The sequence below is a fragment of the Phyllobates terribilis genome, unplaced genomic scaffold (assembly GCF_046119375.1).
Source record: "Phyllobates terribilis strain yellow unplaced genomic scaffold, ASM4611937v1 Scaffold_12__6_contigs__length_324123572, whole genome shotgun sequence".
NCBI lineage: Eukaryota > Metazoa > Chordata > Amphibia > Anura > Dendrobatidae > Phyllobates > Phyllobates terribilis.
Genome location: NW_027362772.1, coordinates 155,332,269 through 155,354,819, shown reverse-complemented (window position 1 = coordinate 155,354,819; position 22,551 = coordinate 155,332,269).

The window sequence follows — 22,551 nt, the reverse complement described above, 5'->3', positions numbered from 1 at the left end:
TACCAGAATTGGGGATGAGGGGGCTATGCATACCATAATTGGGGATGTGGGGCCATGCATACCAGGATTGAGGATGAGGGGTCCATGCATACCAGAATTGGGGATGAGGGGGCCATGCATACCAGGAACTGGGACGAGGGAGCAATGCATACCAGGATTGGGGATGAGGGGGCCATGCATACTTGGATTGGGGATGAGGGGGCCATGCATACCAGGATTGGGGAAGAGGGGGTCATGCATACCAGAATTGGGGAAGAAGGGGCCATGCATACCAGGATTGGGGATGAGAAGGCCATGCATACCAGGATTTTGTCTGAGGGGGCCATGCATACCAGGATTGGGTCTGTGGGGGCCATGCATACCATCATTGGGCCTGAGAGGGCCATGCATACCAGGATTGGGTCTGAGGAGGCCATGCATACCAGGATTGGGAATGAGGGGGCCATGGATACCAGGATTTGGAATGAGGGGGCTATGCATACCAGGATTGGGGATGAGGGGGCCATGCATACCAGAATTGGGGATGAGGGGGGCATGCATACCAGAATTGGGGATGAGGGTTCCATGCATACTATAATTGGGGATATGGGGCCATGCATACCAGGATTGAGGATGAGGGGGCCATGCATACCAGATTTGGGGATGAGGGGGCCATGCATACCATAATTGGGGATGTGGGGCCATGCATACCAGGATTGAGGATGAGGGGGCCATGCATACCAGAATTGGGGATGAGGGGGCCCTGCATACCAGGAACTGGGATGAGGGGGCAATGCATACCAGGATTGGGGATGAGGGCGCCATACATACAAGGATTGGGGATGAGGGGGCCATGCATACCAGGATTGGGGAAGAGGGGGTCATGCATATCAGAATTGGGGAAGAAGGGGCCATGCATGCCAGGATTGGGGATGAGAGGGCCATGCATACCAGGATTTGGTCTGAGGGGGCCATGCATACCAGGATTGGGTCTGTGGGGGCCATGCATACCATCATTGGGCCTGAGAGGGCCATGCATACCAGGATTCGGTCTGAGGAGGCCATGCATACCAGGTTTGGGAATGAGGGGGCCATGCATACCAGGATTATGGATGAGGGGGCCATGTATACCAGGATTGAGGATGAAGGGGCCATGCATACTAGGATTGGGGATGAGGCGGCCATGCATACCAGGATTGGGTCTAAGGGCGCCATGCATACCAAGATTGGGTCTGAGGGGGCCATTCATACCATCATTGGGCCTGAGAGGGACATGCATACCAGGATTGGGTCTGAGGAGGCCATGCATACCAGGATTGGGAATGAGGGGGCCATGCATACCAGGATTATGGATGAGGGGGCCATGCATACCAGGATTGGGTCTGAGTGGGCCATGCATACCAGGATTAGGGATGAGGGGGCTATGCATACCAGGATTGGGGATGAGGGGGCCATGCATACCAGAATTGGGGATGAGGGGGGCATGCATACCAGAATTTGGGATGAGGGTTCCATGCATACCATAATTGGGGATATGGGGCCATGCATACTAGGATTGATGATGAGGGGGCCATGCATACCAGAATTGGGGAGGAGAGGGCCATGAATACCATAATTGGGGATGTGGGGCCATGCATACCAGGATTGAGGATGAGGGGGCCATTCATACCAGAATTGGGGATGAGGGGGCCATGCATACCAGGAGCTGGGATGAGGAGGCCATGCATACCAGGATTGGGGATGAGGGGGCCATGCATACCAGGATTTGGGATGAGGGGGCCATGCATACCAGGAATGGGAAAGAGGGGGTCATGCATACCAGAATTGGGGAAGAAGAGGCCATGCATACCAGGATTGGGGATGAGAGGGCCATGCATACCAGTATTTGGTCTGAGTGGGCCATGCATACCAGGATTGGGTCTGTGGGGGCCATGCATACCATCATTGGGCCTGAGAGGGCCATGCATACCAGGATTGGGTCAGAGGAGGCCATGCATACCAGGATTGGGAATGAGGGGGCCATCATACCAGGATTATGGATGAGGGGGCCATGCATACCAGGATTGGGGATGAAGAGGCCATGCATACCAGGATTGGGGATGAGGGGGCCATGCATACCAGGATTGAGGATGAGGGGGCCATGCATACCAGAATTGGGGATGAGGGGGCCATGCATACCAGGAACTGGGATGAGGAGGCCATGCATACCAGGATTGGGGATGAGGGGGCCATGCATACCAGGATTTGGGATGAGGGGGCCATGCATACCAGGAATGGGAAAGAGGGGGTCATGCATACCAGAATTGGGGAAGAAGAGGCCATGCATACCAGGATTGGGGATGAGAGGGCCATGCATACCAGTATTTGGTCTGAGTGGGCCATGCATACCAGGATTGGGTCTGTGGGGGCCATGCATACCATCATTGGGCCTGAGAGGGCCATGCATACCAGGATTGGGTCAGAGGAGGCCATGCATACCAGGATTGGGAATGAGGGGGCCATCATACCAGGATTATGGATGAGGGGGCCATGCATACCAGGATTGGGGATGAAGAGGCCATGCATACCAGGATTGGGGATGAGGGGGCCATGCATACCAGGATTGAGGATGAGGGGGCCATGCATACCAGAATTGGGGATGAGGGGGCCATGCATACCAGGAACTGGGATGAGGAGGCCATGCATACCAGGATTGGGGATGAGGGGGCCATGCATACCAGGATTTGGGATGAGGGGGCCATGCATACCAGGAATGGGAAAGAGGGGGTCATGCATACCAGAATTGGGGAAGAAGAGGCCATGCATACCAGGATTGGGGATGAGAGGGCCATGCATACCAGTATTTGGTCTGAGTGGGCCATGCATACCAGGATTGGGTCTGTGGGGGCCATGCATACCATCATTGGGCCTGAGAGGGCCATGCATACCAGGATTGGGTCAGAGGAGGCCATGCATACCAGGATTGGGAATGAGGGGGCCATCATACCAGGATTATGGATGAGGGGGCCATGCATACCAGGATTGGGGATGAAGAGGCCATGCATACCAGGATTGGGGATGAGGGGGCCATGCATACCAGGATTGGGTCTAAGGGCATCATTCATACCAAGATTGGGTCTGAGGGGGCCATGCATACCAGTATTGGGTCTGAGGGGCCATGCATACCAGGAAGGGGATGAGGGGGCCATGCATACCAGGATTGGGGATGAGGGGTGCCACGCATACCGGGATTGGGGATGAGGGGTGCCACGCATACTGGGATTGGGAATGAGGGGTACTATGCATACAAGTTTTGGGGATGTGGGGTGCCCCGCATTCCAGGATTGGGGATGAGGGGTGCCACACATACAAGGATTGGGGATGAGGGGTGTCACGCATGCCGGGATTGGGGATGAGGGGTGCAACGCATGCCGGGATTGGGGATCAGGGGTGCCACGCATGCCGGGATTGGGGATGAGGGGTGCCACGCATGCCGGGATTGGGGATGAGGAATGGAGTGCCATGCATACCGGGATGAGGGATGGGGTACCATGTATACCAGGATTAGTGATACCATACACACCAGGGCAGTGATGAGGGGTGCCATACATACCAGGATAGGGGTGAGGGGTGCCAAGCATAACGGGATTGGGGGTGAGGGGTGCCACGCATACCGGGATTGGGGGTGAGGGGTGCCACGCATACTGGGATTGGGGATGAGGGGTGCCGGGCATACCGGGATTGGGGATGAGGGGTGCCATGCATTCCGGGATTGGCAATGAGGGATGGGGTGCCATGCATACCAGGATGAGGGATACCATACACACCAGGATAAGGATGAGGGATGGGGTACCATGCATACCGGGATGAGGGATACCATACACACCAGGATAAGGATGAGGGGTGGCACGCATACCGGGATTGGGGGTGAGGGGTGCCACGCATACCGGAATGAGGGGTGCCACGCATACCGGGATTGAGGGTGAGGGGTGCCACGCATACCGGGATTGGGGGTGAGGTGTACCACGCATACCAGGATTGGATGTTGGGGACAGAATGGGGGCAGCACAAATACAAGGAGGGGGGCAGCACATACCAGCATGGGAGACCATATACCAATAAAAATGCTCGCCACCCGGGTGTAGAACGGGTTCAATAGCTAGTGTAAAATAAGGGTATAAATGAAAACGCCAAATAGTCCTGCAAAAAACAAGCAAAAAAATAAAAAAAGTTACAGCTCTCAGAATGTGGCGATGCAAAAACAAATTCATGTCTGTAAAATATTGTTTTTAGTATATAAAAGTAGCAAATCATTCAAAAAACTATATAAATCTGGTATCGCTGTAATTGTACCGACCCGAATAATAAATCTGTCATCACTTTTACCTGCAAAAAAATATATAACAATAACTGAATTGCTGGTTTTTGATCATTCTGTGTCTGAAAAATCTAAATAAAACGCAATCAGAAAATGTTATATACCCCAAAATGGTCCAAAAAAATATTCAAATAGTCACAAAAAATGAAGCCCTTATTCAGCTTTGTTGGCAAAAAAAAAAATAAAAGATAAAAAAGTTATAGCTCTCATAATTTGGTGACAAAAAAACTATTTTTTTATAAAAAAAAGCATTTTAATGTGAGATAGTAGCAAAATATAAAAAAAACTATATAAAATCAGGTATCACTTGTACCGCACGGTTAACCGCACAAAAATAATAATAATACAAACTGTTCTTATACTTCTGTCTATTTTCTCATTCTACCTCCCAAAAATCGGAATAAGGCTCAGGTCACATTTATCCTGTGCTCTCCGCTGAGCGCTTACATCGGGGTTTCCATGTAAAACAGAAAAACCGCGAATCAGGCAAAAACCCAATGGAACCACTCACTATAAAGAGGCAGATGGGGGCACTGTGGACCCCATTTGGTCTGTGTTCCAGCAGTGTCACATTATTTTAGGTGTTTTTTTAGCGCACAAGTTTGGGTGACCACAGTTCTGTAAAGACCTAAAAAGATGGATACCACCGGAAAAGACAGCAAACGGAGCCAAGGTGTTATTATAGTGAGTAGTACCAGCAGGGGTTTCATCTGAATCACATTTTTGTGGGATTTACACGGAAATCCCAATTTAAGCGCTCAGCGTAGAACATAAGAATATGATCCAGCCTTATACTGAAAGCAATCAAAAAATCTCATGTACCCCAAAATGTTACCAATAAACCCTAACTTATCCTACACAATACCATCCCCCACTCAGGTCCGTCATCTGTCAGTGGAACTATAGGGGGTCCCACGTTACTGGTAGAACAAAGACTATGGAAATGCAACGGCTCCCCCCTCAAATGAAATCCAATGAAATCTCCTAAATCCAAAAGCCCCATCCTTGTGCCTAAACCGTAGTAAGCGGCCACATGTTTGGCATTATTGTAGCAGGGAGAGCTCACTTAACAATTTACGGGGTGTCCCCAATAGAACAAGCTGGGCACAATGTATGGGGGCACTACAATATATGGGGGCACGACAATTAAAGGTGCACAATGTATGGGCACTAAACTGGCAGATTTGCAATTCTCCAGAATAAAGCACAGCGTGGATGTTATAAAATAGTTATTGAGACGTAGATGAATTCATTGAGAGGTGTAATTTCTACAATGGGGTCACTTTTGGGGTTTTTCTGCTGTTCTGGCACCTTTGGGACTCCGCAAATGCCGTCCGAACACTATTCTAGCAAAATCTGTGATCTAAACCCCAAATAGTGCCCCTTCCTTCCCAGTCCTGACATGTTGGCTAACAGTAATTTCTGATGACATATGGGCCATCACCGCATTTGGGAGAAATGCACAATAAATTTTGGGGCACAGTTCCACCTATTTACCCTCGTGTAACTGAAACTTTTGCCGCTAATTTTTACTAACAAAATGTTATAATATATATATTGCCATGTTCAGTAAAAATTGCATAAGTTATGGAAGGAACTAAAGCTCAGAGTTCATAGAAGGAGCCCACGGGACCTTCAGGATGTGAAGAGTGCTTGTGTAAGAATTGGTCAAACTCACACCTGAGCAATGCCTGCGACTAGTTTCTCCATATAGGAGGCATCTTGAAACTTCATCACCAACAAAGACTTTTGCACGAAGTATTAAATAGATTTCAGTAAGCGTGTTCAATACTTTTTCCCTCTGTATTTTTTCTTAATTACACATATTTTAATATATGTACATCTATGGTGTGATTTCATTGCCTGTGTGGATTGGATGGGCTGTTACTAACAGCTGGTGAGAATTTCATGTCAGTAGCACCTTTAGAAATAGATTTACTTAGAAAATTGGTGACGTGTTCAATACTTATTTCACCTGCTGTATATTTGCAGCTATTGTATCGTTTGGATTGTTAGAAACAGAACTTTGTAAATCAATTAATAGTATTTGAGAACCCAGCAGAGACATCTGTGTTTTTATGAATAAGAATATATTGTATAAATTTGGATACAATTGTAATATCTGTCCCCACTGGACTGGTCGTCTTCTGCATAAGTCTTATGTTGTTATCTTGTACTGTTATACTAATGATAAATTACTCTCAGAGTTGTAATTATTCTATTTTCATACATAGACCATCAAATAGATGCAGAGATTAATAAAGAAGAGAGTTTTATTCTTTTTTCTGCTCATGTACATTCATAGAGGCAGAATGGGATTTAATTATATTGAATATATGGAATTTTAAACATGTTTGTATATAAAGAAAAACATACATTACTGCATTACTTGGAGATACGGTTTTCTATGTCTTTTACATTTCATTTCGATGATCATTCTCCAAGGTAAGACGCACAGCAGTTACAAGCTCTTTGCTATAGATTCCTATGATTTTGGACAAAGGGTAAGGGGCACTTCAAAAAATTACAAAAGCCTACAAAAAAAAGAAGTACTAAGCCCAAATGATAAAATTCAATAATGTTCAATAATTAATATCAATATTAAAAAGACATACAGATATAATGAATGGAAATGAATACAGAGAAATTACTGTGCTAAGATGACCCAGATAAATAATAATTACAAGTGTTACATGATTGCCCAAAATCCAAGAAAACAAAAGTGCTCCTGCAGACTGTTAAGATGGCAGAAGACATACACGATCTAATCAATCCCAGAAAATGATGTATATAAATCGGAGATAATTATTGAACATTATTGAATTTTTTGTCCTCTTTGCTATAGAGCTTACAAGTGCTGCTCTGAAGTTGGCCAGATCAGTGGATCCAACCATCTTCAGTGCTTCTGTGATCCTCCGATGCTGCAGAGGCAAAGGTGCCTCATATAGCGGCATGGGAGCAAAATTTGAACATATAGCGGAACCATAATACTTCTCCAAACTGTCAGTCAGGAGCACGCTTCTCCCTGCCGAGCAGGAAGCTGGAAGACAGGGGAGCAGTGCGCTCCTGAACAAGAGTTGAGAATTACCCCTTAAAGGTGTGCTACAAAGATTACAAGTGATCACCTTTCCACCAGAAGAGTAAATACTTGCTGACCACTGGGTATCCCACACTGGGACCTCCACACTCCAAAAATTGCCAAAATATGGGGTTCTAGTGTCCCATTTGAATGGAGGGATAGTCCTGCACAAGCCTCATTACTCCATTCATTGACTCCATTCATTGCCCTATTCATTTATTGGTACTGCTGGAGATATAGGGCCCGATTCATCACATTTTTTGACAGTTTTCTAGTGTTAAACACTTTGAAAAGTTACAAAATTTTGGCGCAATTCGAAGTAGCACAAAAATGTTGTGACTTTTAACATTTTTACTCCACTCCTGACTAGATCCACCAAAAGCTGCAAAGCTAAGGCACTACTGGGCTTGTGGAAGCTTGTGGAAGCCCGGGGGGGAAAATTCATAAAGGATTATGCCACTTTAGGCGCATAGATAATCTAGGCATAGAAATGACTAAGACAATTAATTTAATCATTTTGTGAGCGCTTTCTCATTCACCAGTCTTAATGAAAAGCATGCATGAATAAGATTCGCTGATTTCTTTAAGAGGCGCCCAGCACCTAATGATGTATCTGATCAGTGGTGTGCGTCTCCATCTGCCTCTTCAGAAATGTTACTCCAGTCAGGGACTACAGGAACTGGAGTCATATTTCTGGAGAAGAAATGGTTCCTATTTTGAAGAATTTGATGGCGGGCACAGCATCGCCCCGTCCTACAGCACTGCACCGTCCTACAGCACCGCTCCGTCCTACAGCACCGCTCCATTCTACAGCACCGCCCGGTCCTACAGCACCGCCCGGTCCTACAGCATCGCCCCGTCCTACAGCACCGCGCCGCCCTACAGCGCCGCTCCGTCCTACAGCACCGCACAGTCCTACAGCACCGCCCAGTCCTACAGCACCGCCACGTCCTACAGAACCGCTCCGTCCTACAGCACTGCCCCATTCTACACTGGCTCTTTCCCAACTCCTCCTATTTTGGCGGAGCTACCTGAAAGTGTTGTGGAAACGCAAAAAAATCCCAATTGTTTGGCGCATCTTTGCCTTGAGCAATAATTTTAAACTTTTGAAAGTGTTTTATGCCAGTTTTCTGGTAATGACACTTTCATAAATTGGGATCTAAAAGTTTTTGAGATTCAAGAAATAAAGGACAAACTTTGGAGATGCTGTAAAGATGCATGAGACATGAGCATGAGACTGATAGGCTATAAAGAATGAAATATATTGATTGTGCTAAAATAATTCAGCTCAAAATGTTGAAACAAATGACAAAACTACGCTAAAATGTGGACATTTACAACATGATACTGAATATTACCCCAGTACTAAAAAAACAACATTTTCAATATCAGAAATCTAAAAATAGTCATGAAAGTTGCCAAAACATAAAGCAACAAGAAATCAAGAATCACTATTAAACAGCTGAGACAAAGAGGGCTGTATGGCGGAGACATAGAGGGCCGTACGGTGGAGACAGAGGGCTGTATGGCGGAGACATAGAGGGCTGTACGGCGGAGACATAGAGAGCTGTATGGTGGAGACAGAGGGCTGTATGGCGGAGACATAGAGGGCTGTACGGTGGAGACAGAGGGCTGTACGGCGGAGACATAGAGGGCTGTACGGAGGAGACATAGAGGACTATACGGCAGAGATATAGAGGGCTGTACAGCGGAGACATAGAGGACTGTACGGAGGAGACATAGAGGGCTGTATGGCGGAGACATAGAGGGTGGTATGGAGGAGACATAGAGGGCTGTACTGCAGAGTCTTTTCATCACACTTGATTTATGACTAATGATGTAATAAAGAACTCTATGTCTCCTCTGTATAGCCCTCTATGTCTCCTCCGTACAGCCCTCTATGTCTCCTCCGTACAGCCCTCTATGTCTCCTCCGTACAGTCCTCTTTGTCTCCTAATGGGACTACGCCCCACCACCCCTGGACGTCCACAAAGAGACTTGCTTTCGACCTCCCCCACTGGAATTGGGACTGATCATCCCCCACAAAAGCCACGGTAAGTGCACAAGTTCTTTACTAGTGATACTGACCGTTTGGCGTGGTTTCCACGTGGTGCGTGGTTTTTTGCAGTATCTCCGGACGTCCTGGTTGGATATAGTCAGAGGTGAGACTATAGGGGTGTAGTCCCATTAGGGGTCTGATATTGATAACTTTTAAAACAATACCACCTCGGATTGACAAGTGAATATTGTATGAAACTTCCTTAACTTCTGACAAAGATCCTTAGGACACTGAACACTGTTAGGTTCAGTTGCGGCAGCTGATCGAAGATTGGGTAGGACACACACTCAGATATAACTATATCTAGTGTCCGGAGAGCTGTGGACGAGAGCTCTCCTCCTTTCATCTGGGCCGTATGTGACTCCCCCAACGGGAGGGGTGAAGTCAGTGAAACAGCAGCTGATCAAGGATCTTTTGTCAGTTGAAAGGCAGCAGTGCAGTGATTAATCAATGTTTCCGTGGAGCAGAAAGAGTGTCTCTCCCGCAGGAGGGAGAGGATGTGATGACCATCATGGTCGGACGAGAGGGGAAAAGGTAATTTAAAAATGCACCAAAAGTGTTTAAGGTGTTAAACTTTCCCGTGGAAGGGAAACTTCATCCTACATTGTGGGATGAAGGCATCTGGCAGAAAAGGGGTAGATTAGTTGACTGTGGATTATTGGAAGACGCTGAAAAGTTTAGGAAAGTTGCACATGAGATTTGTGATGAAGGATATGTTGAAATAGAGGAGGAGATGAAGCCTGGTTATTTCAATTATCTTTATGTAAAGAAGGGAAAATTATCTAGCACTGTAACGACTGGCTGTTTTGTGCTACAAAATGAAGCTGATGGGGACAAGATAGAGGAGGAAGTAGGTTCCCTTTCCCGACTTATGTGTCCACAAACCGAATCTGAAGCCCCTAAAGAAGTATCCCATACGCCCACAAATGTAGCCGTACCCCAGCCCCTCAATCCGGAAACTGAGCAATTTTTACCTAAGGAGATTAAATACCCTGCACTTCCCACTGGTGGCCAGCCACCATCATATAACCCAGATGGCTGGCTTTGTGATGTGTGTTGGGCCACTAATCCAGGATGGCGCGAGACGTGCTATAATTGCGGAGCACGCAGACCCGATGCTGCAGCACCAGCCTTCCCATTACTTAACGATGACGGTGGGTATTATAAACCATTGCCCCCACCTGCCCCCGCCATGGTCCACACTCCATTCGGGGAGACCCAGGGTCCTCCGAATTCTACCCTATTCACCCTCTCCCAAACTGTGGAAATAGAACATGGACACAAGTACCAGGAGTTGGCGTCTGTTTTACTGAATGGTCCTTTGGAATTCTCCACTATACTGAGAATAGGCATAGGGAGCATACCGCAACAGCAAGTTGGGATCATTGTAAATGCAGCAAATATGAGACTACAGCGTGGGGGGCTAGCTGCAGAAATATGTCGTCTTGGGGGACCTGCAATACAGATTGCATCTGACGCACCCCTGGGCCTGTGTCACGCAGCGTTGCGCACGCGGGAGCTTACCCGGAGCCGGATCTGTTGAGGGTAGTAGTCTCGTGGCGGTGACCCGGTCCGTGCCCAGGGAGTCAGACTAAGTGGCGCTGTATTAGCGGTAGATGTTGGACGACTACGCCACCCGTTGAATGCAGCTATGGAGCTGCCGCTGCAGGGCAGACCGCTGAGGCCGGTGGTAGGATTGTGCAGCGTGATAGTATAACCCCCAACGGGAGGGGTATGGCCTCAGGGCAGCCGACGTGGACGATGGGGGTAGCAGGAACCACTCGGAGACGGTACGGTGTAGTTCAGGGTCTTTACTGGTGACAAAGATAGACCCTCCTGGAGTACTGGCTAGCGATTGGGGCCTGGTCAGTCCTTGAGCAGATGGGATCTCCCCTGGCCAGGCGGAGTTGTAGGCCTCCCAAACTAACTGTACTCTTCTGGCTACCTTGCTAGAGGCGGGTAAAAGTAGCCCACGTCCCTGAGTGTGCCGTGTGGTGCTCACCCGTATGGCCGGTGACTCGGGGCCTTCTAGTAGCTTCCGCTCCACGACGGCGGTGCTGGTCCCATGCGTGTGACCGTGCCTTCGGGTTTCTTGGCCAGAGGACCTGGAATCCCCTGCCTGACGGATTCTGCTGCTGGGTAGGAGTTAGTCCCCACAGCCTCGGACTCCGGGTCCGGTAAGAAATCTTCTCAGTCAGGGCGAGCTCTGCAGCTGCCAGCCCCTGACTCCTTGTAACACTGCTCCCACAGAGCTCCTGATGTTCTGTTCCTATATTTGCTTCTTTTCTCTGTCTCTACTTCTTCTCTACTCACTAACCCTGCCTCAGCCCCAGGTTTATATAGGGGAAGTCCTTCCCCTCCCAGGACTGGGCAGGAGGTGTGGCATGCATAGGATTCCTGACCAAGAGACCTCCCACCTGCTCTCAGACATAACATTGCTGTTACTGTGGAAACCAGATCCCTGGGGTGCCACACATCCAACGATCACATCCGTGACAACGGTCCGTTAAGAAGAGGAGAGGTAATGGCTACAAGAGCCGGACAGCTATCATGTCAGTATGTTATACATGCGGTGGGACCAAGATATGATCCCCTAGATGTACCCAGGTCACAACACCTGCTTACAGAACCAGTTCAGAACACCATAGCATACGCATCACAGCTTCATGCGGTCCCAGCCCTAGCCCTGCCATTTATTTCCACCGGTATCTTTGGATATCCAAAACAGGATGCGGCCAAAATAATAGTCGAGACTATAAAGCAATACATTACCACGCATCCAACTAAATTGAGAGAGAGAGAGAGAAGACTCTTGGCCATCGACAGGGATCTAGTCGATTATGCCGCTCAACTAAGCAAACCCACGATCAGATCCGATATCTGGTCTCCCCCAGCGCTTCTGACTCGACCCCTGGGCCGTGGGGCACTCTGGACCGGGCTTCAGGGCAATGCTGGGAGTAGTAGTGGCAACCCGGTCCCGTGGCTCAGGGTGGTCAGACCAGTGGCAGTTTTTTATATGTTTTAGGTAATGTCCGACTACGCCACCCGTGGATTGTGGCTATTATGAACCGCCGCTGCAAAGCTGTCCACTGAGGCTGATGGTGTGTGCAGCCGAGGTAGTGTAACTCCCCACGGGAAGAGTGCAGCCCCAGGGCAGTGAGCGTGGATAGTGGGGATTGTAGTGCAGGGCGTCCCAGTACCGTTAGTGCTGGTGAAGTAAAAAAGTACAAAGACAACGTGTTGCAGTCCAGGGTCTTTTACTCACAGTTCGTATACTCCAAGCCACTGCGATACCGGTAGTGACTGCCCGAGCCGTGCTGCGTCCACCAGGTGAGGGGCTCGGTCAACCCCCAGGCAGTTCAGGAATTATGGCACAGGACCCCCTTCTATCCATTCTCTGGCCTGCCCGACCAGTGACCAACTTCTGTCCAGCTGCCGTGGATCTGCGCGGGTAAACGTGGGCCCCGTTCCCCGCTGTCCTATATGGTGCCTTCCTAGCAGGTTTGGTGAGGTGTTGCACCAATAAATGATCACGACCTCCGGTCTTTGGCTGAGGGTAGTTTCTCCTCCACCAACTTGGGATCCGGTACCCTTTTCTTGCCTGACCCTTCACCCGATATCTCGTGGGTTCTTAGGGTCCCTTCTGCCTTCTTGTTTCTGAGCCCGTCTACACTTTGGGTACTTCTCTTCCTTTTCTGTTCCTTTCTGTTTCTGTTCCTTTCTTCTGCCTCCGGCCTTCACCCTATGCCTGCCTCGTGGAGCTGGGCCCAGACTGAACCACAGCTCCCTGTCTGCCCTCTCTGGCTGAACTCCTTCTCTCACTGAACTCAACCCAGAACTAAGATGGTGCCCACCTTATATACCTTCCCCTAGAGAGTGAGCTCAGATTACTAGCAAACAATAAGCTCCTACCTATGCTCAGGAACCGTCCCCTTCTGCTCCTACATCACTGGGTTTTCCTCCCCCCTCCCCACTCCAGCCAGGGACATGGTCTATCGTGCCTGCATTACTGTATAAATGGGAGCACCGTTGAGCAGTCCCCCAGAAATGGGGTGTGTGTGATGCATGCAGCTAACTGAGCCCCGGTCCATACTCCATCCTTACCCGGGAGTGGAATATCACACCTCTGGCAGAGGTGCAATACCCCTGTAGCGGCCGAACCCTCGGGGCGCTACACTTCCCTACCTCCGAGATCTCCCATCAATTAGTACTCTTGCTGATCTCCCCCCTCCTCCTGATTTCCCTCCACCTCCACCCCCTCTCACAAAGTTGGAGGAAATGGAGGAAGCGGGCCAGAATATCAGCCCACCCAAATATACCCCGTTTACCCCAGCACAGACGGATACTCTGTGTAATCGTCTCCCGGATCCCGAACATTCCCCCATGGCTTTTTACAGGGGCATGGCCACAAATAGAGAGATATAATCAACAACAAGGCAAGATCTTGTACACCTGCTTCGTGTAAAAGCCGGTGAAGGATATTATCCGATGATAGAGACTGCTATCCCATATAACAGAGCATTAGACTCCAATACGTATGAGAGTGGGATTGACTTCTGTCGAGCCCTTAAAATATGGGCTCAGGATAAGCTGGCTGATCAATCCACCACCCTCACAGATGTCACTCAAGAGAAGGGAGAGTCGGTTGAGAAGTTTTATGAGCGCCTTTTGTAGGTCTATAAGGACCTTGAGTTCTCCTTACATACTAAAACTCATTGCCAGCTGTTAGTGTCCGTCTTTATCCAGGGTTTACGTACTGAAATCAAGGATGCAATATTAGCTATACGGCCAGATGTTGAGTCAGCCACCCCAGGAGATGCCCTAAAAGTAGCAAAAAGCTTCCAGAAGAGTGTCGCCCGGACCGCTTCTGCGGTTAAGCCTAAATCCAAACCCGCTGCAGTGGCAGTTGCGGCACCCACAGTACCCGTAGCACAGTATCCCACCTTGTTCCCCCAGTATCCTCCCTTACAGTCCCATGACTGTACCTGATCAGCGAGTAATGTATCCCGGGAGAAGACCAGTAACGAATTCCCATCTTCTGTGTTGGAGGTGTGACCGAGCAGGACACTTACAAAGGGACTGTCACACCCTGCCAGCCAGTGCACCACCCAAGCCCACCTATCTAGAAATAGGACGCCTGGCCCACGAGACTCACGAGAAAATGTCCCCCAGGACCGTCCATTCTGAAATGGAGGCCAACCAGAGTCTGCCATCGTGATGCCCGTAACCACCCCCGGGCTCTGTTCATCTGTAGTTCTCCCAGTAGGAGGGAATCTGGTGAAGTTCATGGTAGACACTGGGGGGGCCAACTCCATTTTAAAATCCACTGAACTGCCCCAGGGTCTCCCAGTCCAATTTTCTAATGACAATCTAATATTGATTGGTGTAGATGGCAGACCTAACAAACACACTCTTACCAAACCTATTCCGATTGGCCCATTTCCAGAAGTAATGGCACAATTTGTCATATCCCCGACATGCCCGGTAAATCTTTTAGGGGCAGACCTCTTGTCTAAATTCCGATCCCGAATCCAATACCAGGACAATGGTCAGATGATCCTTACTTTAAAGGATCCAAACTCTGATGCACACATAGAGGAGGTCTGCATCTTACGGGCGCTACCCACGGTTATGATTAACATATCAGATACGAGTGGAAATCTCCCAAAAGACCCCAGGTTAGCTCCATACATAGAGGAAATCCCTTCTCATCTGTGGTCACAAGGCCCAGATGACATTGGGAGATTGCCGGTAAAACCAATACAGGTGTACCTCAAGCCTGAAGCGCCCTTTCCCAAGGTTCGCCAGTACCCGCTCACACATGCACAAGAACAAGGTCTACACCAGCAAATCCAGACCTTGTTAGAGAAAAGGGCACTAATACCCTGCGTCTCCCCGTGCAATACGCCATTGTTCCCCGTAAAGAAAAGATCCCAACCGGGGCAGCCGCCCGCTTATCGATTGGTGCAGGATTTGAGGGCAGTAAATTCAGCGAAAGTCTTGGAAACTCCTGTGGTGCCTAACCCACATACACTTCTCTCACAAATACCATCTACCGCAGCCTGGTTTACAGTAATTGATTTAGCAAACGCCTTTTTTAGCATTCCATTACACAAAGGCTGTCAGTTTCTGTTTGCATTTACATATGAGGGCAGGCAATTGACTTGGACGGTGATGCCGCAGGGTGCGCAGAATAGCCCTAATCAGTTTGCAAAGAACATGTCTAGCTGTCTGCTGCCGTGGCAGCTGGACAACTCTGAGGTAGTACTATTACAATACGTGGATGATCTTCTCTTGTGTGCCCCCACGGAGCAAATGTCCATCAGGGCCAGTGTTAGCCTCCTTAAGCATCTGGCAAAACTGAATTGTCGAGACTCAGCCTCGAAACTTCAGTTTTGCCTCGGTCAAGTGGTTTTCTTAGGCCACTGCCTTACTCAGGGTGCCAGACATCTCACAGAAGAAGGAAAGACGGCCATCTACCTGCTACCATTCCCAAAAGATCCCATAGAGCTGCAACGGTTCCTTGGACTATGCACATACTGCAGACAATGGATCCCAGACGCCTCACGTCTGATGCAACCCCTATATGATGCATTAAAAGAAGGCACTCTGGCTGATGTAAATGTGACACCCCAGGGGTCTGGTTGTCACAGTGATAGAGATATTACGTCTGAGAGCAGGTGGGAGGTCCTTTGGTCAGGGATCCTGTGCATGCCACACCTCCTGCCCAGCCTTGGGAGGGGAAGAACTTCCCCTGTATAAACCCGGGGCTGAGGCAGGGTTAGTCAGTCCAGGAAGAGTAGAGACAAGAGCAGCATAGGAAGCAGCAGAGTCACAAGGAGTCAGGGGCTGGCAGCTAAAGAGCTCGCCCTGACTAAGAAGATTCTTTACCGGACCCGGAGTCCGAGGCTGTGGGGACTAACTTCTACCCAGCAGCAGAATCCGTCAGGCAGGGGATTTCAGGTCCCCTGGCCCAGAAGCCCGAAGGCCCGGTCACACGCGTGGGACCAGCACCGCCATCGTGGAGCAGAAACCATTAGAAGGCCCCGAGTCACCGGCCATACGGGTGAGCACCACACGGTACACTCAGGGACGTGGGCTACTTACATTAGCTTCTAGCAAGGTAGCCAGAAGAGTACAGTCAGCTTGGGAGGCCTACAACTACGCCTGGCCAGGGGAGATCCCATCTGCTCAAGGACTGACCAGGCCCCGTTCGCTAGCAAGTACTCCGGGAGGGTCTATCGTTGTTACCAGTAAAGACCCTGAACTCTACCATACCGTCTCTGAGTGGTTCCTGCTACCCCCATCATCCACGTCGGCTGCCCTGAGGCCATACCCCTCCCGTTGGGGGTTATACTATCACGCTGCACCATCCTTCCACCGGCCTCAGCGGTTTGCCCTGCAGCAGCAGCCCCCTGGCTGCACTCAACGGGTGGCGTAGTCATCAACCATTTTCTACCAATAGACTGCCGTCCAGTTTGACTCCCTGGGCACGGACCGGGTCACCGCCACGAGACTACAACCCTCAACAGATCCGGCTCCGGGTAAGCTCTCGCCTGCGCAGCGCGACACAGGCCCAGGGGCGCGTCAACTTTGGCGTAGTCGGCAGGATAACGTGCCCGCAACCACCGGGTACTGCGTGCCTGAAAAGCAAAGACTGTTCAAACTTACCAGTGGTGAAGATTCCCGCCATCGGTGAAGATTCCCGCCATCCGGCGCCATCTTCAGCCTTCTTCCCGCCATCGGTGAAGTTTCCCGCCATCCGGCGCCATCTTCAGCCTTCTTCCCGCCATCCGTGGAGTTTTCCCGCCATTGGACGCCATCTTGAGGACGCCGCGCGGGAAGAAGAGGGGCGTGGACTCCGAAAGCGCGCGAGAACTGAAGCCCCGCCTCACGTCCGGACGTTGCGTAAGGTCCTGGAAGGAGCCCAGCAGACGCCGACGTCACAGGAGCGCGACGGAAGGTCCTCAACCCTGACGATCCACTGCGGAGCCGCGGCCTACGGAACAGGATCATCGCAAGGTAGGCCACGGTCCACTAGGGGGGAGGAAGATGTCGGATACGGAGGAGAGCTCCACTGCCTCAACCCCCGCCAGCGCTACCGCTGTTGCAGTTATGCCCTTCACCATGCCCTATATCCCGGGAGCAGCTTGGCTACCCCAGTACTCAGGGGAGTCACATACCCTGCATGACTTTAGAGAAAAGCTGGATAGCCTCTTCCAGGTGTACCCCCTCACAGAAGAGCAAAAAGTGAGCATCCTGGTGGCCCAACTAACCGGGGCAGCCAAAAGGGAAGTAAAATCCTGGCCACCTGGGAGGAAGACTGTCGCAGGGATACTAACCCGGCTGAAGGACACCTTTGATACCCGCACCTCAGCCGAGATTAAACTTAGATTCTACGGGTGCAAGCAGCGAGCGCATGAGAGTATAAGGGACTATGCACTAAACCTACAAGAGGCCCTGAGGGCCATTAAGCAGACCGACCCTAATGGAGTGGGAAACGAGGACAGGCTGTTGACCGAACAATTTATAGAGGGTTTATATTGCAATGCCCACCTCACCCAGTTGCGGGCAATGGCCTTACAGGACCCTCATCTAGAATTTGCACAGTTCAAGGACAGAGCCATCCGGGTGCTCCGAGAACCGGCACCAGGTGGCGTTGTGACCCACAGACGCCCCACTACCACTTACTACCAGGAGGCGGCGCCCTTGTCAGCAGGGCCTGTGGGAGCTGATGCGCAGGCTTTGGACAATGACCCGGCTCTAGACCTACACCATCAGGTCCAAGAGCTAGCTAAAAGCGTTGCTGCGCTAACCCGAACTGTGCAGTCTTTACAGGTTTCCACTCCAGGGAAGATCCAGCTGGCATCCGGACCGGAGGACATCCCGTGGCGTCGACCAAGGAGGACCCCACCGGCCAGAGGAAGACCCAGTGACCGATACAGCGAGGACGGACGACCCATCTGCCGCCGCTGCAATCAACCCGGACATATGGAAAGGTACTGTTCTTTAAACGGGCACAACCTGGGGTAGAGGGCCAACCCCCAGGAAAAAGATCACCAGGCCCATCGAACTGGCGTGACAGATATGTGGGAGGACGTCCAGTCTTGCCTGTGGTACTGGATGGCATTCCCATGAGTGCCCTACTGGACACCGGGTCACAGGTCACCACCATCCCGTACGTGCTCTTCAAGCAGTACTGGAATGACTCGGATATTACCCGCTACCCTGACGACGACTTGAGTATCATCGCCAGCAATGGTCAGCCCGTGCCACAGATCGGATTTAAAGAGGTGACCATCAAAATTGGTAGAGTCGAACTGGCCGCACAGGGACTGATCATTGTAGATATTGACAAACATGAGAGTCACCCAAAAATAACTCTAGGAACTAATGTAATTGAAAATTGTCTTGCAGAGGTGATTTTCCTTTTACAGCAGGTTGCCAAGAATGCCAGCTCCGGCGAGCAGCGGGTGCTCCAGAAAGAAATCCGGGCACTGATGCAACGGCAACAAGTGGAACTCTCCGGCGGTGAGATTGGTAGCGTAAGAATGTGTGACCCTTTTCCTATTGCCATGCCCCCAAAAAGTGAAATGATGATTTGGTGCCGGGCAGCTATTGGTCTGAGAGGTAGAGATTACCAGGCAATGGTAGAACCAGTTTACTCAGACAGTAGGCCCACCATTTTGACAGCACGGGGGGTGGTCAATGTACGCCATGGGAGGGTGCCCGTTCGCATAATAAATATCGGGGAGAGGGAAGTGTACCTGCCCCGGTATGCCACGCTAGCCAAATTATATACCACTAATCAAAATTCTATACAATCTGTGGAACCCTTGCCTCCATCTCACCCGGAGGAAGGTAACGGCTCTAAGAAAGACATGGGGGACTGGTGTCAGCAACTACATTTGGGTACTGACTCCACTCCTTCACACCAGAAACAAGGAGTCTATCGGGTAGTTCAGGAGTATGAGAGAGTGTTTAGTAAACACCCGTTAGACTTCGGGCGAGTCAAGGGGGTAGAACACCGCATCCCCACGGGAAATCATCCTCCCATAAAAGAGAGGTATCGACCCGTACCCCCTGCACATTACCAACACGCCAAGGGGATGCTTAGAGACATGAAGGAGGCTGGGGTAATTCGGGATAGCTGTAGCCCCTGGGCAGCCCCGCTAGTTTTAGTCAAAAAGAAAGACAACACCATGAGGATGTGTGTAGATTACCGGAAAATCAACCGTATCACACACAAGGATGCGTACCCCTTACCAAGGATAGAGGAGTCATTGGCTGCTTTAAGATCTGCTAACTTCTTCTCTACCCTGGATCTCACTAGCGGGTACTGGCAGGTTCCTGTAGCAGAGGCGGACCGGGAGAAGACCGCATTCACCACCCCGATGGGACTTAGTGAGTTCACCTGCATGCCGTTCGGACTCTGCAACGCCCCAGGGACCTTCCAACGATTAATGGAGTGCTGTCTGGGCCACAGAAACTTCGAGACGGTCCTGTTGTACCTGGACGATGTCATCGTATACTCCAAAACTTATGAGGACCACCTGAAACACCTGGCGGAGGTGTTCGAAGCTCTGGCGAGTTACGGCCTAAAGGTGAAACCCTCCAAGTGTCACCTCCTGAAACCAAAGGTGCAATACCTGGGACACGTGGTGAGCGCTGACGGAGTGGCTCCCGACCCCGATAAGATCACCGCAATCAAAGGATGGCCAAGCCCTTCCAGCGTAAAAGAAGTGCGGCAGTTCCTAGGGTTGGTAGGCTACTACCGAAGGTTTATTCCCGGTTTCACCAAAAAGGCGGCGCCTATGCAGGACCTCCTGATAGGCCAGTCCCGGAAGGCCAAGAACCAGAAGCCGCCCTTCAAATGGGAAGAGCTAGAGGAAGAGTCCTTCCGCCAGCTGAAGATGGCCCTCACGGGGGATGAAATCTTGGCGTATCCGGACTATAGCCAGCCCTTCATCCTCTACACCGACGCCAGTAACGTCGGGCTAGGAGCCGTACTGTCCCAGATTCAGCAGGGGAAAGAACGAGTAATCGCCTATGCCAGCCGAAAACTGCGACCCACCGAAAGGAATCCCGAGAATTATAGCTCATTTAAGCTAGAGTTCCTGGCCGTGGTATGGGCAGTCACCGAGCGCTTTAAGCATTACCTCGCTTCTTCCCGGTTCACCGTATACACGGATAACAACCCGCTGACACACCTGGACACGGCAAGACTCGGTGCCCTGGAGCAGAGGTAGATGGCCCGTCTGTCCAACTACGAGTTCACAATCAAATACCGGGCAGGGCGCTCCAATACCAACGCGGACGCCCTGTCCAGGATGCCCAACCTGCCGGACGGAGGAGAAGATCCGGAGGGATTGGAAGAAGTTGAACTCCCTGCGTTCCACCGTCATGGGACTATCCAGTATTCCCACCGGGTAAGGAGTAAGCAGGCTGCTACGTTGAACCCCTTACCTCACTACAACTGGGCGGAAACGCAAGACAGCGACCCTGCCGTCCGACTGGTGAAGGAGATGCTGACTCGCCCGGAGGCTAGCCTGGAATCAGACGCTCCAGAGGAAGCCAAACAACTATGGGCAGAGAAGAGTCGACTGTTCCTTTACAAGGGGAAGTTGTGCCGCAGAATGGTTAACTCCAGGACGCATGAACTACTCTGGCAAGTAGTGGTGCCACGAAGAGACGCAGCCATGGTGATGGAGGCATACCACGACGGAGCTGGACACTTCGGGTGGAAAAAGCTGGAGTTCCTGCTGCGCGAGCGGTTCCACTGGGTAGGCATGAGGGGAACCATCGAGAAGTGGTGCAGAGACTGTGGCCCGTGCAATCTGAGAAGGAAGGACCGGGCCAGCCAGAAGACTCCCCTGCAGTCCATCGTCACCCGGCAACCGTTGGAACTGGTAGCCTTGGATCATGTAAAACTGACCCCCAGCAGAAGTGGCTACGTCTACGCGTTAACCATCGTGGACCATTACTCCCGGTTCTTGGTTGTCGTCCCCGTCAAGGACTTAACGGCTCAAACAGCAGCTAGAGCCTTCCAGCAGCACTTCTGCCGTCCACACGGGTACCCGGACCAAGTGCTGACGGACCAGGGACCTGCCTTTGAAGCGGAGGTCTTCCAGGAATTCTGCAATCTGTATGGCTGCCGGAAGATAAGGACGACACCCTACCATCCGCAAACTAATGGACTTTGTGAAAAAATGAACCAGGTGGTAATGGATCTTCTAAAAACATTGCCCCTGGAAGAACGCAGTCTGTGGCCTGAGAAGTTGCCCGATCTGGTGGACCTATACAACCACATCCCGGTAGGTTCCACCAACTGTACCCCGGCTTACCTAATGAGGGCAAGACCTGGTAAGTTACCTGTTGACCTGGAAATGGGAGTCCTGACACCCGAGGACACTTCACCAGAAACAGACTGGGACACAGAGAGGCAGCAGCAGTACCGGAGAGTACAGGAGAGCGTGGAGCGAAGTCTCTGTCAGGCTAGGGAAAGACAAGAGAAGACATACAACCAGTATGCTCCCGCTGTTCCCCTGGTACCCGGAGAGCAGGTCTTGAAGAGGAAGAGACGGCTCCACAAGTTGGACGACCAGTGGGAGAAGGACCCATACACCGTACTGCCCTCAAGCCACGAGAACCCGAAGGTCTGTACCATCAGTAAAGACGGAGGGGAAACCACAGCCGTTGTATCCCGGGATCACCTGAAGAAGTGTCCCGAACAACTGAGGAACCCTGAAGAGGAACAAGAAGACCTTCGACCCGTGGAAGAAAGGGAAGATATGGTTAGTACCGTGCTCGGGGACTTCCCTCGGTCTTGGACTCAAGTCAATGGTGCAGTTGTGGTACCCGTACTCACCTTCCTCCAACCATCATCCCAAGAACCTACGGAGCAACGGGTAGAGCTGGAAGAGCAGCCGGTCCAGGAGGCAGAAGACTCCACCCAAGCGGAACAGGAGAATCAACCCTCTGCTTATAGTGAGCCTGCCGTACCCCTAGTGAGACAAAGAGCCGGTAGACAGCTGCCCAGTTTACCCTTGACAGCTCCTACACCCTGTAGTTCAGGGC